The sequence below is a fragment of the Sminthopsis crassicaudata genome, chromosome 4, assembly GCF_048593235.1.
Source record: "Sminthopsis crassicaudata isolate SCR6 chromosome 4, ASM4859323v1, whole genome shotgun sequence".
In the NCBI taxonomy this organism is placed as follows: domain Eukaryota; kingdom Metazoa; phylum Chordata; class Mammalia; order Dasyuromorphia; family Dasyuridae; genus Sminthopsis; species Sminthopsis crassicaudata.
In genome coordinates, this window is record NC_133620.1 from 144,459,734 (window position 1) to 144,475,483 (window position 15,750).

General features: G+C 35.9%; 1 long non-coding RNA gene across 2 annotated transcripts in view; it reads left to right on the forward strand.

Moving 5' to 3' along the window:
• Nucleotides 1-1,423: 1,423 nt before the first annotated feature.
• Nucleotides 1,424-15,750, forward strand: part of LOC141541141 (uncharacterized) — a 91,392-nt gene continuing 77,065 nt past the window's right edge. For both annotated transcript variants that reach the window (XR_012481667.1, XR_012481668.1), the window contains exon 1: nt 1,424-1,857. This is a non-coding gene — a long non-coding RNA (uncharacterized LOC141541141). The remainder of the gene's footprint in view (nt 1,858-15,750) is intronic.

Here is a 15,750-nt window from a genome sequence, read left to right on the forward strand (position 1 = left end):
GCACAGTGCTGAAATGCCTATCTAAATTACTAATTACTAGATTACTCATGTGAGCATTCTCCTTAGGATTCTGTGCAGATATTCTTCTAGTTTTTTGCAATGTTATTTACCAGTTATTTCAGGAAAGTGATTTTCAGCTCACTTCATTCTACATTGGCTAAAAATCCTCAAGAAGCTACAAATATCCATTGCTTCATTTTTAGAATGTGTTTTCAACATTATTTGATAGCAAATTTTCAGAAGTTAGAATACAGTGAGCAACTTGCTATCACTGTCTAGTAATATGTATTCCAATAAAAGCTGAAAATATTGTCCTTTTTGCAATATTATATATTAAAACAGTGAACAAAAATGTTATTACAGATTGGAACTCTATTCTGGTATATTTCTCATGAAAAGACTCTTCATGGGGCAGCTAGGTGGCGCAGTGGGTAGAGTACCAGCCCTGAATTTAGGAGGACCCGAGTTCAAATTTGATCTCAGACACTTAACACTTCTCATCTGTGTGACCCTGGGCAAGTCACTTACCCTAGCCTCAGGGGGGGGGGAAGACTTCATAGATGGCCTAGATAATGATAATCCTTTTCATTAAATAAATTATTTCAAAGAAAAATTTTGTGATTTCACTAAAGTTTAAATTGTCATTTAAAAATATTATTTGTTGTGTTGGCACTATAAATAAATGAGAGAATAGAATGTTTATATTGCCTTTTCATGGTACCTCTTTTTTCTAAAACTTCAGGTACCATAATTCTTATCTTTTTCAGAATTAAAATATTCTACTAAACACAAAAAACACAAATATAATAATTTAAGATAATTAAGTCAACTGGAAATTAGTGGTTCAATTGTTGATGAAATTTATTAGCACTATTTTCCTATTAAAATTATACGTATTTAATAATAAAATTATATGTATTTAAATTTTTTTAGACTATATACAACAGCCTAAACACACAAACACAAAAAAGACAAAATTAAAATATTCTGGTCTATATACAAACTATGGATACAGAAATTCTAAGGAGTAAATCCAGGATATCAAAAGCAGTTAAATGTTCCAAACATAGAGTGTATGATAACAATCCCAATATTTAACAGCTGAACTTGAGACGTATAAGAGATGTTAAAAGAAAATATTTAAATTCAGCAATAATGTTTTGGTACTTACTTCAAATCAAAAATGGGAATACTACTGTCAATATTGTCCAAAGAAATCTTTGATTTAGATTGATTGCAAATAGAGCATTAGTGATTATAAAATATTCCTCACGTAAAAGTAGTCTCTTATAGCAATGTGTTAGATTCTTGCCCACATCTCCTTGTTGTACACATTAATGTACACTTGTTATTATTAAATCTTTTGTTTCTAAAAGAACCAATGACATCCTGGGGAAATGTCTTGATTCGCCTGTGAATTGGATTCAAGTAAAGCAGAGTTGCACAAAGTCATTAGTTTCATTTTCTCTTCCAGAGTCAGGATAATAGCAGGACAGAAATCAAGATGATTGGAAGTAGCTTGGGATGAGGTGGATGACTTGGTATCTTCAATGTATCATCAGGCTTTAAACTCTAGGACAATGCTTGTTTCAGCCGCTTTCATGGCCATTAAACAAATTGTTTTCATCCACCTATTACATAAGGTGGATTTACTATATCCACCAATATTCCACCAGCATATTACCACATACTTGTGGTAAACAACCCCCAATCTTACTGATGGGTTTGAGGCTTCCATGTTACTCTCCACTTGATTTAGCCTTTCTGTCAAGATGGTTTTCCTGGGATGTGGCCACTGAACATGTTTCAGGTCCTTGGAGCTACAGAGAGGAGTTGAATGCCAGATGAACATCAAAGGTAAAAAAGTAGCCCTGAAAAGGATTTGGCAAGTCCTTATACCAGAAGTCTTAGTCCTCTCCTGAACATCTTATGCATTCTACTTTTTCATGTGACTTACTGCTAGTTAAGTGAGCAAAAAATCTATGAGTACTTAAAAGATTTCATGAAAATGTAAGGCAAGTGAATGTAGACTCTGCCAAATTCAGGTCTATTAGAATATAGAACTATTCCTCCTTATTCAGGACCACTTATTGGCTTATTTTATATTCAGATATCCCCATAACCCATAAGACATATCCCATACAATTAATACTTGCTTACATGCTTATAGATTATTCATATTGATTTTGTTCTGAATATTTATTTTTATCTCAGTGTGTGTGTGTGTGTGTGTGTGTGTGTGTGTGTGTGTGTGTGTGTGTGTCTATGATGAGTGTAGTCCTCTGAAACCAGTTTGATTGAGGGTTCTTGGGATTTTTAATCTGAAGAAGACTTTGATCATATGTGGTTACCAATCCATATTAAATGTTATAAAGAACCATATCAAAATAGGTTCTAAAAGCTAAAAAGAAGATTCTATATTTGATAGTTGAGCTCAGACCTGTGTTTTAGCATGATTTATTCACTTGACATTTAAGTGGAGAATAGATTGGAAGGGGGAGTGAAAATTAGAGGTAGGGAACAGAGGTATTGCAGAGTCCAGGTATGAGGTGAATAGCACCGACACCAGAAGCCTGGTAGAGTTAAAAGAGAGAAGAGAATATAGAGGAGAAATGTTATGAAAGTAAAATTATGATATGGGGAAGAAGGGTTGAGAAAGAGTGATGAATCTTGAATGACACCCAGATGTCAAGTATCCTTGACAGTAATGGGCAAGATAGTAAAAAGTGAGAGTTCTGGGAAAGTTATAATGATTTTAATTTGGGACATTCTGATATGGTTCTTACAGAGCATGTTCCCAAGTTCCATTCCAGATTCAGACCTCTTTTGGGATCAAATCCTAGGCACTATATCTTCTCAACTTTCTTCCCTGGCTATCTGCTCCATATTCTTACTGGAAATCCTGGATTCAAGATTATCATGGGTTGAGATCCTAGGGATTTCAGCCAGCACCTGAAACAGAGAATTGCAAATGAAATTGAACAGAAGTAAAAGCATCCCAAGGTCCATGTCTTGGAAGTGGGGAAAAAGGAAAAGAAATTCTTCTCTTCTCCTTAGTTTAATCATGGCACCTGGGCTGTGAGGGAACTGGAAACTTCATCCTTTGGATGCAGCAGAAAAGTGTGTGAGCCAAAAGAGATCTAACAAGAGAGTGACCAGCTTAGTTTCACAAGTTTTAAAGATGCAGCCTCCTACAGTAATGTGGTAGGAGATGCTAAGGCCTCCAAGTTAGGCAATCTGGAAGTACTCCAAAGATTCCTCAAGGTACCACCATGTTAGGCAATTTGAGCATGCTCAAACTAGCTCTGTTATAGTTAATTATTCCTAGTGCCTGGTCTGTGAAAGGTACTTAATAAAGATCTTCTTCATGAATAAAGCTTTGAGGTCAAGAAGGCTTGGGTTCAAATTTTTCCTGGGGAACATACTGGCTACATGACTATGAGTGATTCATTTCATTTCTCAATGACTTAGTCAACTCTCTAAGACTATCAGTCTCAGAAGAGTCACTGATCTATATGATTGAAGCAGATTCCACATAGGGTGCTTTCTAAACAGATGAAGTCACAGGTTTGAATAAAAAGTAAACAGAATACCCCACTTTCTTTTTAAAAGAAAAATATTAACTCTAATTTCATTTCCTACTACTTAAGCTTTAGTTTCCCTGATACATTATATTTCTCTGGGATTATAAAACAACTTTTCTAATTTTATCCATAGGCAGGCTGCACATAAGAGCATTCATGCTGTTTTTCTGAAGCGTTGTTTGGCTAGTTGCCAGTCTGCTTCTCTGAACTGTATGTGCTTTAAAAATTAAGACTTGGAGTTCACCTAATGATCAGGTTGATTTTATTTTAAATAATTTGTAATGAAATGTATCCTTTGGGTATGTATAATTTTAAAGAGTGCCTCAACCTGTCATTACCAGTAGGAATCTTGCCTTCTTATATGAGCACTAATGTAGATAACCAGAAGAATTTAGCTGAAGCTCTTGTATATTCACAATAGATCAGTGTTCTGTACCCCACCCTTTTTTTAAGCAAAAGTATTATTGTTTTCTTAATTCCTTGGGACTAAAATTAAATCATTGAATTATTTGATTATCTCTGTTCTTGAAAGAAAACACCTCAGATAGAAGGAGGGTTGGAAACCTTGTAGAACTGTAACTAATACAGGATAAATAGACTTTTTGCCCATGGTGCTGATAACTTGGAGGGGTATTTCCTTTCTGTGGTGACTCTTATTTCTTTGTCTCACCTTAATGGTCCATGTTTCTGCATGCCACAATTGCCCACAAGCTGCTTCCTCAAGACTTCTGCCACTGAGTACTCTATACTACTGTTTCACTCCCTCCTTTTTCATCTTCCTTCCATCCCTTCATCTTCCCACTCGCCCAATCAAACATTTTGCTCCAGGTAAAAAATTTCATGCTCATATCTCTGGCTGGTTATATGATTATAATATGTAGTTATATCTATCTGGTGCTGAGATGCTGTTATAGGCTTTCTTACCTTTGTGTTAGACAAGAGAATTTCCTGAACATACAGATAAGTTTTAATAGTTTAAGAAGTATTACCCATCTTGGGATAAAAGTTGTGACTTTGATTGATTCAAAGTGAAATGAGTAGTAGAAATAGAAATAGAAGGAGTTTTGCTAGGCACTAACTTTTTTTCTTGACCAATAGTTTCTAAATCTTCCTTTCTCATTAAAATGTTTGACAAACTATGGGCATTAAGAATCTTCCATGGGGCCAGTAGGTGGTATAGTAAATAGAACAGGGGCTTTGGAGTCAGGAGGACCTGAGTTCCAGTTCTTACATACTGGCTATGTGACCTTGGATAAGATATCTAAGCTCTCAGTGATCTAAGGCAACTCTTAAGATTATAAATTGAAGATGATGTATCAATTTGCTTTGGCAGAAGGAGTTACTTCTGTTCTGTTTCAGTGAAAACATAGATCCAGTGCCTATTCTTAATGTAAACTTCATTTTTCAATATGTCTAATTTCTTTTTTTTTTTTTTTCCTGAGGCAATTGGGGTTAAGTGACTTGGCCAGGGTCACACAGCTAGGACACATTAAGTATCTGAGGCCAGATTTGAACTCACATTCTTCTGACTTCAGTGCTCTACCCACTGTACCACCTAGCTGCCCCATATAAGTCTAATTTCTAATGAATCAAGTTATGGTGTCCTCACAAAAGCTGACTATTAATTAATTTTTTTTTTTGCTGAATCCCTATTTGTGATAATTCTAATGATAATGGTTCCCAAGATAATCTTAAGGGACCATATCATTCAATTCAATTTAAAAAAAAAAGAAAAAAATTTCATTTGTTGGGTACCTATTATGAAGAAGGCATTGTGAGGAGAAAAGATAACATAGTGCCAATTTTTAAGGAGCTTATCAATCTAGAAAAACAGATAAATTAAGCATGCAAATTAGATCTATTCTAACTGATATTATGAAGAAGATGGAGGAAGGAACTAAGGCAGGAAAGGGAAGGAGAAGGGAAAAAATATTTATTATGGACCTACTATGTGCAAGTCACTATACTATAGAAGAGTGGTGGAAGTTCATTTCATTTCAGAAAAGTATTAAGCAGGCTTCTTCAGATATGCTCAGTTCTCCTTATATGGAGATGTCCTTGAGGGTCCTTTGAAGCATGCTCAGTGTTCTCAACTTGGAGCTTGCTGTGTTCTCTTATCACTTAGATGAGACTAGCTTCTTTTGATTGGCTGCCTGAATCTTTAGAACTAATGGTACTGAGTCAGTTTCACTCCTTTTTAGGCTGCTCTCTTCCATTTCTCTTTTCTGTTGCACTTTTATCTACATCTTTCATCTGCTGCAACCAGATGATGAAGTGAGCTGATGAGAGAGGAAGGACTTTTCTTTATATGCTTTTCTCTCTTTTTTACCTGGTCTTTTACAAATGAACCTGGTGGGTAATTGTTTCTATTCTGTATTGTTTGTTCTCCTAAATTTGAGGTGTCAGAAGTGATCTTCACAGGATGAATGAGTTTAAAATCAAGCCATAGTGATTTGGGACTGCAGATGAGTGGTGTAGCAAGCCAATCCTGTTCAGAAGCTTTAAAAATTTAGTGTGTCTTGCTCTTGAATCCAGTGGGGGTTTAAAAGTTGAAACTGGTACTGCTATAGTAGGGTTCTTAAAGTTTTTCCACTTGTGACCCCTTTTTATCTGAGAAATTTTATGCAGTCCTGGGTATGTAGGTATATAAAATTGGTATACAAATAAAAAATTTACTGATAACAAATTCCACAACCCTTGCATTCAGTTATGAGATTCCATATGAGATTGCAAAGCACTCTTTAAGAAGCTGGGTTCTATTGGAACAAAGCTAAACTATTATCTTAATTCCTTTCCCCTTTCATTAGACTGAAGGTGATGCAGGGATGGAGAGGGATTATGCTTCTTATGTATTGGGGAGTGACTTTGTATGTTTGTGATTAACTCTTTTGAATAAAGATTTCTGTGTAAAAGCTAATCTGATGTTAAGTAACTAATAAAAGTGGAATGCTGATAATCTATATCCCGTCACCCCCAATTTGGGAGAGTGCCAACAGTGAAACTGTTGGAACCACTGGCAGAATTTAACACTGCCACCTTTTCTAGTCTCCTTAAGGGTTCTTAGGGATGGGGAAGAGGAATGAAATCTAACCTACCTAGCTTTTGGACAAGGTGGACCAACGTGGCCTGTGCAACATGAGAACTGGAAAAATTTGGATAAAATTAGAGAACATTAAGAAGTTCTATTTGAGTGGGGTTGAATGAAAGGAAGTAGTGGATAAACAGAAAGATAAGAAAAATCAGATTTTGGAAGGCTTTAAGTCAATATTTAATTCAGTAAGAAATAAATGTTTTTGAAGCTTTTTTGAGAAGAATAATATAATTTTGAGTTATGAATACAAAAGATTATTTGGTAGCAGTATATATTATGCATTAAGGCTGGAGAAGCTCAGGATTGAAAGTATATAGACCATTTAGGAAAATATTTAACTATTCCAAGCCAACCATAAAGAAGGCCAGAACTAGGGTACTGGGGCTGGGAATGGCTTGTCCAACAAATGGCAGCATCAGTTACCTTGGCTTTTATCCTTGCCACCAAATTCAGATTAAGATGAGCTGAACTTGATCCCATTGTACCCATTTCATAGTATAGCTTCCATATGCCCTCTAAATGCCAGATACTGTGTGTATATATTACATGGAGAGAAAGGGTGGAATACAAAGATTTTTTAAAAAAAGTAGTCACATTTCCATTTCACCCTCTTTTTTCTTGCCATCCTGTTCCAAGGGAAGGGAATGGTGTTTGGAGTAAGGGAGGGAAGTATAACGAAGGTAAGTTGGGAGGGAGAATTAACTCTGACTTGAAGGACCTCTTAAACATGATCTCCCAATCTTCTCTATGTGCAAATCACATATTCAATTCAATATATGATAGCTGCTATCAATAAATCAATTAAGAAGTGCTTTATAAGAGCCTACTATATGAAAGACACTATTCCAAGCAATGGCTATACAAAGATCCTGCCCTGAAGGAGCTTACATTCTTACAAAGATAGATGCTGAGAATACAAAAATTAGATACATCAAAAATATTGGAGGGGATATGGGAAAACTGGGATATTAATACATTGTTGGTGGAGTTGTGCAATTTGAAACCATGCTCAAAGGGCTATCAAACTGTGCATTCTCTTTGGTCCAGCCTCTTTCTCAAAGAGATCATAAAAAAGGGAAAGGGACTTAAATTTGCAAAAATGTTTGTGGCAATCCTTTTTATAGTGGCAACAAATTGGAAACTAAGTGGATGCCGATCAATGGGGAAATGGCTGAATAAGTTATGGTAAATGAGTATTATGGAATATTATTGGTCTATAAGAAATAATTAACAGGATGATTTCAGAAAGGCCTGAAGAAACTTACATGAACTGATACTAAGTGAAGTGAATAGAACAAAGACAACATTGTATACAGCAACAATAAGATTATGTGATGATCAATTGTGATGGATTTGGCTCTTTTCAACAATGAAGTAATTCAGGCCAATTCCAATAGACTTAAGATGCTTCTGCTGCTTCTGCTTCTGCTTCTTCTGCTTCTGCTGCTTCTGCTTCTTCTGCTACTTCTTCTGCTTTTTCTTCCTCCTCCTCCTTCTTCCTCCTCCTCCTCCTCCTCCTCCTCCTCCTCCTCCTCCTCCTCCTCCTCCTCCTCCTCCTCCTCCTCCTCCTCCTCCTCCTCCTCCTCCTCCTCCTCCTCCTCCTCCTCCTCCTCCTCCTCCTCCTTCTTCTTCTTCTTCTTCTTCTTCTTCCTCTTCTTCTTCTTCCTCTCTCTGCTTCTGCTTTTTCTTCTTCCTTCTGCTTCTTTTGCTTCTGCTTTTTCTCCTTTTGCTTCTGCTTTTTTCTTCTTTTGCTTCTTTCTTCTGCTTCTCCCTTTTTATTTTTCTGCTTTTGCTTCTACACTTCATCTACTTCTGTTTCTTTTGGAGGCAACTGGGGTTAAATGACTTGCCCATAGTCACAGAACTAGTAAATATCTGAGGAGGGAGTTGAATACAGGTTCTCCTGATTCCAGGGCCAGTACTTTATCCAGTCTACCATCTAATTGCTTCTAATTCTCTTTTTTTGTTGTTGTTGTTGACAAGATAAACATCCATATAACATTTCCCATATAATAGTGTTTCAGATATTTGAAATTATCTCTCCTATCTTCTCTTAATCACCTCTGATTTCTTCAGATAATTTAACTTCATTATTCTAGTTACTTTGGCAATAGTAGAAGGTATCACATATTTCACCAAGAGTTAATTATTCTTTTTTTTTTTGCCCCCTTTTTTGAAAGGCAATTGGGGTTAAGTGACTTGCCTAGGTCACACAGCTAGTAAGTGTTAAATGAATGAGGCCAAATTTGAACTCAGGTCCTCCTGATTCCAGGGTCAATCCTCTATCTGCCCCAAGATTTAATTATTTATATAAAAACAAATAAGAACATCCACCTCATTAGTATGCAAATTTGCTTTTGTCTTTAATAATTAGTAAAATTATATGTATGCCAAAGAATTGTTTTAAAATAAATTTCTTTATGATTTGTCATCAATAAATATTTGATATATATACATATATATCTGGGGTCATGTAAAAGTTTCTGTGGTGAAAAAGAGTCACAAGTGGAAAAAGTTTAGGAAGCCCTGATATATACCACAATGTATATACCATGTTAGTTTTTGTTTTTCATTTTGATTTCCATATTGCATTGTTGACATTGTAGTCCACTAACATCTTTTTCAGACAAACTGCTTTTCTAGTCATGAGTCTCCAAGTAAAATTGATTTTTTGAATCTAAGGTAAGATTTTGCATTTAGCCCTATTTCTGTTCAGAGTTTTATCTTATAGAGATTTTTTTAGAGCTCTATAGAAAACTTTTTAGAAGTCATCCCAAGTGTGAGCTTCCCCTGCCTCCTTTGTAAGCTTATTGAGGACAAGAATTGCCTCATTTTTGTATTTGTACCCCAAATACCCAATACATAGTAAACACTTAAATGTTTGTTGATTAATTGTTAATTAAAGGGATAAACAAGATAGAGGGAGATTTGTAATATGGCAAAAATTATTGGGAAGATCTTTGCATAAACATGTTATAAAATGTGGTAGTTTGTTATTACAAATAACTCAGTTTACTTTTTTTATAACATTTTACAAATCCTAGATATTAATAGCAATTATTTCACTGCTTTTTGGCAGTATGTGTTTTTCCCCCATTGAATTATATAATAAAAATCATTCTGTATTTTGTTGTAGCTGTCTCTTGGATTACTCTCAGAATCGGATGTCTGCCCAGCAGAAGATCCTGAGAACTGGATAGTGAAACTAACTTGAAATCAAATCCCAAACTGAAACTCATCTGTCTTTTTTCCTTAACTGCTTGACAGAAGGAAAACTTGAGTAGGCAAAAAAGACGATTAAAATTAAGATGGACTGATACCTTAGAGAATGATATTTGTTAAGATAATCAAATGCAGTGGAACTGCTGAAGGTATTTATGGTTTTAAAAAACATTATGATGTTTATTTGGACAACATCTGCTCAACTGGAACTGCAATAGCAGATGACAATTAAGAATATTTCACATTTTAGTTCATCACAAATAAATGACATACTGTGAAGGAGATGCTTGGGGCTACCAGATATCCTAAGATACAATCACTTCTGCCTTTGTACAAGACCCCCATTTATAAAGTAAATTGAATTAAAGCATTAGTTGGTAGACCTTGATATGAATTACATATAGAAAGCATTTTCTCCTGGACTTTAAAATAATAAACATAGCTTACAGAACTGAAAGCAGGACAGGAATCCCCTTAAGATCTGAAATAAAACCTCAAACCACAATAGAAAGAAAACAGGCCTTACATAAAGAGTGTGCGTGCCTACTGCAATTCTATAGAGCTTTTATTCATGTCCACATCAGTGCCAACACTGGGCTCTTAAAAGCCGGACTGGTTTACATATATACTCTTCACTAATAAATCAATGCTATAAGAGGCCTGAGGGATCATCCAATCCAATATTGTCATTTGACAAATGAATTGACAGTTCCTAGTGATGTAGAGGATGCTCCTGCCTAATGGCCTCCTCCTGGCAAATGAACCTTCCAGAATACATTTTTTCCTGTAGGAACAATGCTATAGTTTGTGGTGAGACATAGGTACAGCTAAGTGGGTCAGTGAATAGAGTATTGGGACTTGTCAGGAGGATTCATTTTCCAGAGTTCAAATTTGACACTTACTAGGTAGATGACCCAGGCAAATCACTTAATCCTGCTTATCTCAGTTTCCTCATCTGTAAAAAGAGCTGGTGAAGGAAATGGCAAATTATTCCAGTATCCCTGCCAAGAAAATCTTAAATGGAGCCACAGTCGGACTCTACTGAAAAACAAATTAATGATAATAAGTAGATAAGTTAGGACAGCTAGATGGTTCAGTAGATGAAATGTTGAGCTTAGAGTAAGGAAGACCTGAGTTCAAATTTGACTTCAGATACTTGCTAACTAGGTGACCCTGGGCAAATCACTTAACCCTGATTGCCTCAGTTTTTTCATTCTATAAAAGGAGTTGGAGAAGGATATAGCAAACCACTCTACTAGCTTTATCAAAAGAACTCAAAATGGAGTCACTAAGAATCCAACATGACTGAAATGACTGAACAACAAAAATTAGATGAGATAATATTAATAAAAATTTATATGGAGCTTTAAATTAACAAATCAATTTCCTTGTAATAAGGCAAGAATTATTATCCCCATTTTATGGATGAGGAAATTGATGATTAAAGAAGCTAAGTGATTTATTTACATAGGATTAAGAGTTGGAGGTAGTATTCAAACCTAGGCTTCCCAACCTTAAGTTTAACTGGAGTTTCATTGTACCATGCTGTCACTGATACTGTTATTAATGGACTTCAGGTTTGTTAGGGCTTCATAGCTGAGCCTCAGTTTCTACATCTATGAAAAAATAACAATAACATGATTCTTCTGGGTTAAACTTGGGGCTTAACCATGCTTATAGCATTACTTTGATGGAAAAATACTATCTGAATTCCTATAGATTTAGAAATAAACTTATGGGACATAAAACTTTTGTAAGTTGAGGATTGTATACATTTTGCATTTTTTAAAATTAGCTCTGATAGCAATCTTTATTGGTAAGAAGAATTCAAAGCATTTGAGTTGCATTTTGGCGCATGCATGTGCTTCCACTGTTCTCCCTCTGAGATACAGACTAGAAGTCCTTAGATTTTTTGTGTTTAGGATCCATTTTGGATTTTTCCAACCTACAGTGGAAAGAAGAGGATAACTGTCAATCCTGAAGTTTTCTCTTGTGGGAATAATTTGGAGGAAAGTATGCAGCCAGAGTAAATAACTTGTAGCTTGGCCAGGTAATGCTTTAAGATCTAATAATATATATTTCTGTATTGTTTTAAAGTTTTCAAAGTTCTTTCCTACAGAAGCCTTGGGAAGTACTTGGTGAAAATATTGTTTTCATTGTCAATTTACAGATTTATGGATTAGATATATAAAGTGTCATGATCAAAGTCACACAGATGATCATTTATTTAGCATTTGATCAAGGTCTCAAGCCTGAAAGTTTCTTTCCATTTTATTATATTTCTACTCTAAGATCTTCAAAGGACAGAATATTAAATCTAGATTGGGGAGCTCTGTCCCAGATTAATAAGGAGACTTAGGAGGGGAGGGAGTTCTTTTGGTAAAAAGGGATGAGGTTAAGGCAGATATAGAAAGACCTCATGGAATACTTGAAAGGTCAATGATTCTGGCGTCAGAAGACTGGGTTTTAATCCTGGCTCTGACGCTATTGGATTTGTGACCTCTGGCCATGTCCTTTTAACTTTCTGAACTTCAATTACCTCATCTGTAAAATGGGGACAATAATACTAGTGCTCATTACTTCATAGCCTTCCTGTGAACAAAGCACTCAGTAAACCTTAAAACCTTATAGAAATGTGAGTGGTTTATTATGAGTAAAACATGAGATTACTTTTTGAATAGACTATTTGTATATTTATTCCAAAGGGCAAAGTTAGGCAGAGTCTATATTATACTAAAATTGCTAGTTGAAGAGTGAAAAATCCAGTAGCCCAGTCGTTGCCTAGCCTACATGATGGTTGAACAACCTCCCCCCCTTTTTTTTTTCCACCCACTGAATTGACCCATTGTTTCCTAGGCCTGGCTTTTGAGAGCACACAGTAAGTTGTACAAGCCACCAGTTTATGGCAACATCTACGACTGTATTGATTACAACATTCTGCAGGACTGTGAAAAGGGCAGTTCTTTGGCATAGAAACCAAAGTAAATATGGTGGGCCTGATTCTTGGGTGAAAGAAGAGAAAAAAATACTGACTCAGCTGGGAATCAGTACTATTTAAGGTAGTAAGTTAGTATTTTATTCATAGGATCAGAGATCAAGAATTGGAAAGGTTTTAGAGCTCATCTACTCTGACATCCTTATCTGTCAGATGAAGTAAACTCAGAATGAGAGAACGAGAGAAGTCAGTTAATTTGAGTGGTAAGTAACAGAGCCAGAAATCAAACTCAAGTCCTATGACTTCAGGTTCAATGATGGCTCTTTTCTCTGTACCATGTTGTCTCATTGTTAATGCATTTCTTTGTCTAGAGCATAGATTGTTTCCCAGGTCCTTGGAAAGATTTATTCATTTTCCAGAAATGAACAAAACCATTATTACATTATTGAGATATTTCTTTCCATTCTTATTTAACTTTAAAAGAATTTGTTCACAAAGGGGAGATAGATATCAATACTAGATTGCTTACAAGATGGTTGGGAGCAGTTATTTTTAATTTCTTGGGCACAGACATTCTGACCTAGGAGCCTAGAGCAGACATGGAAACTCAGAGACAAACAACTCACATACAAAATGCTCTTTCTGGTTATCTGCCTCAGGAAGTCTCACCTTTAAGCTCTCTGCCATGGAGAGCCTGAAATAGGTCATTTAACTCTGGTACAACTTTATCACATAGTGGCCCCCAGAGTGCTTTTCTGCTCAGAAATCCTCACACAGTCTCCTTATCAACACAAACTCAAGCATTTGTCCTCTTAACCTCCCTCATATTGTGAAAAGGGACCACTGGGCGGCCGAAAGAACTGTGTGTGTCTTTAGTGAGAGATTATGAAAACTGGGAACCACTTTCCACAGGCCTAATTTAAGCTGGGCAAAGGGCAAGAATAATTAAAGAAAATACACACCCCATTTTGAAACTGGGCTTGGATCCCTCCACCCAGTCTATAAACTGCAGGAACATCAATGTTACTCAGAGTTACTCACCAGGGCTCTGCTGTTTGGATTGCACAGATATTCTGAATCCTCAGAACAAGGCCTTGTCCTGTTAGAGGGAGCCACATATTAGCTTGTTCATGAATAGTTGAACTGGCAAGATAGAAACTAGAAGGAAGCTCAGGGTTAGAGCTGGGCTTGTTGTTCACACCACAGACCCCAGATACTGTATTTCTAGTGCCTTCTAAACAGATGCAAACACCAGAGTTGGAATGAACCACTAATCTTTTGACAAAACTTCAACTAGAGATAGGTAAGGAAGGAAATTACATATATGCATGGGGAGGGTGAAGAGGAGCCATTTTAAAAATATGACTTAAGAATAAATTTACAAATGAGATTCCAAGAAAATTTTTTCTGTTTGTGACTCAGAATTATTTATTTTGTGACAAGTCAAATCTCAAGCATAATTTTCAAATCTTACCTGGGGCTGCCTTGACTATATATCTCTGCCTTTTGATCATCAGCAGTATTACATTACTGGGTATTTAGGAACTTCCGTGAGAGTTGGTCTCACACGCAATTGTGAAATCAGAGAAAGAATATTGTCTCAGAATCAGAAGGAGGAAAGCTAGATTATTTAGTAGGTAGAATATTGGGCCTGCAGTCAGGAAGAGTTCAAGTCTAGCCTCACACACTTACTAGCTGTGTGATCCTAGACAAGTCACTTAACCTTGTTTACCTCTGTTTCCTCATCTGTAAAACCAACTGAAGAAGGAAAGGGCAAACCATTCCAATATCTCTGAAAAAACAAACAAACAAACAAACAAAAACAAAACCAAAGGGGTCACAAAGATTTGGACATGACTGAAAACAACTAAATATCAACAACCAATCAAAAGACTTAGTTCCTAGTCATGGTCCTAATGATACTAGTTATGTGGCCCAGAACATAACATTTTTATTTGGAAAAAATAAGGGGTCAAATTGGATCAGAAAGTCTCAACCTGGGATTGGTGAACTTTTTTTTTTTTTTAATTATTTTGAAAACTATTTTAATATAATTGATTCCCTTTGTAAATCAATGTACTTTATCATAGGCATTTAAAAACATTGGTCAGAGAAAGGGACTCTGGACTTCACCAGACTGACAATTAAAGGGGTTCTGGCACAAAAACCAGGAAAGGACCCTTGGATTACATGATCTCTAAAATCCTGTCCAGCTTTAAATTCTCTGACCTCGTGACCAATGTCTCCTTCTTGGAAGTACTGTATCTGGTCATGTGGTATGAACACCAAGCCCATTTCTGGCTCTGAGCTCCTTTTTAGCTTTGGCCAGTTCAGCTAGTTTGTAGCTCCCTCTAATAGTTCAAGATTATGTTCTAAGGATTCAGAAAGGGCTATGTTTCCATCTAGAAAATTTTTGGAAAGATATGACACCAGTGTACAACAAAAGAGGAATGTGTCATAGACATTGTTTCCCAAAGGTATTTGTATCTGACAGGAGGCGATATTTTTACTGAATAGACCAAAAGAGACTTAGCAGTGGAATTTGAGAACTGTAACAATCCAGTAGTAGAAATATTTGGGGATAACTGGTATTTCCTGATAACTTTCAAAGCATGTCATATTGGGTAACACTCTATCTATATGCTTTAGGTCTTAGCCAAATGCAATGAGTTTGAAAAACTGGTCATTTGTAGAAGTTATTCTTCTTTTTGAAAGTTTTCTTTTCCAATACTCTGAAGCAACTGCTGATTTTAGTAAGCATTGCAAATGGAAAGAATCTTGACATTTGCTGTCTGTGATCTTGAATCTGTTATTTAGGCATTTTGAGCTTCATTTATTTTTTATCTGTAAAATGAGGGGCTTTAGGCTGTAATAGATGAAATCAGAATTCATTACTCATATAAATGAAAAACAACCTA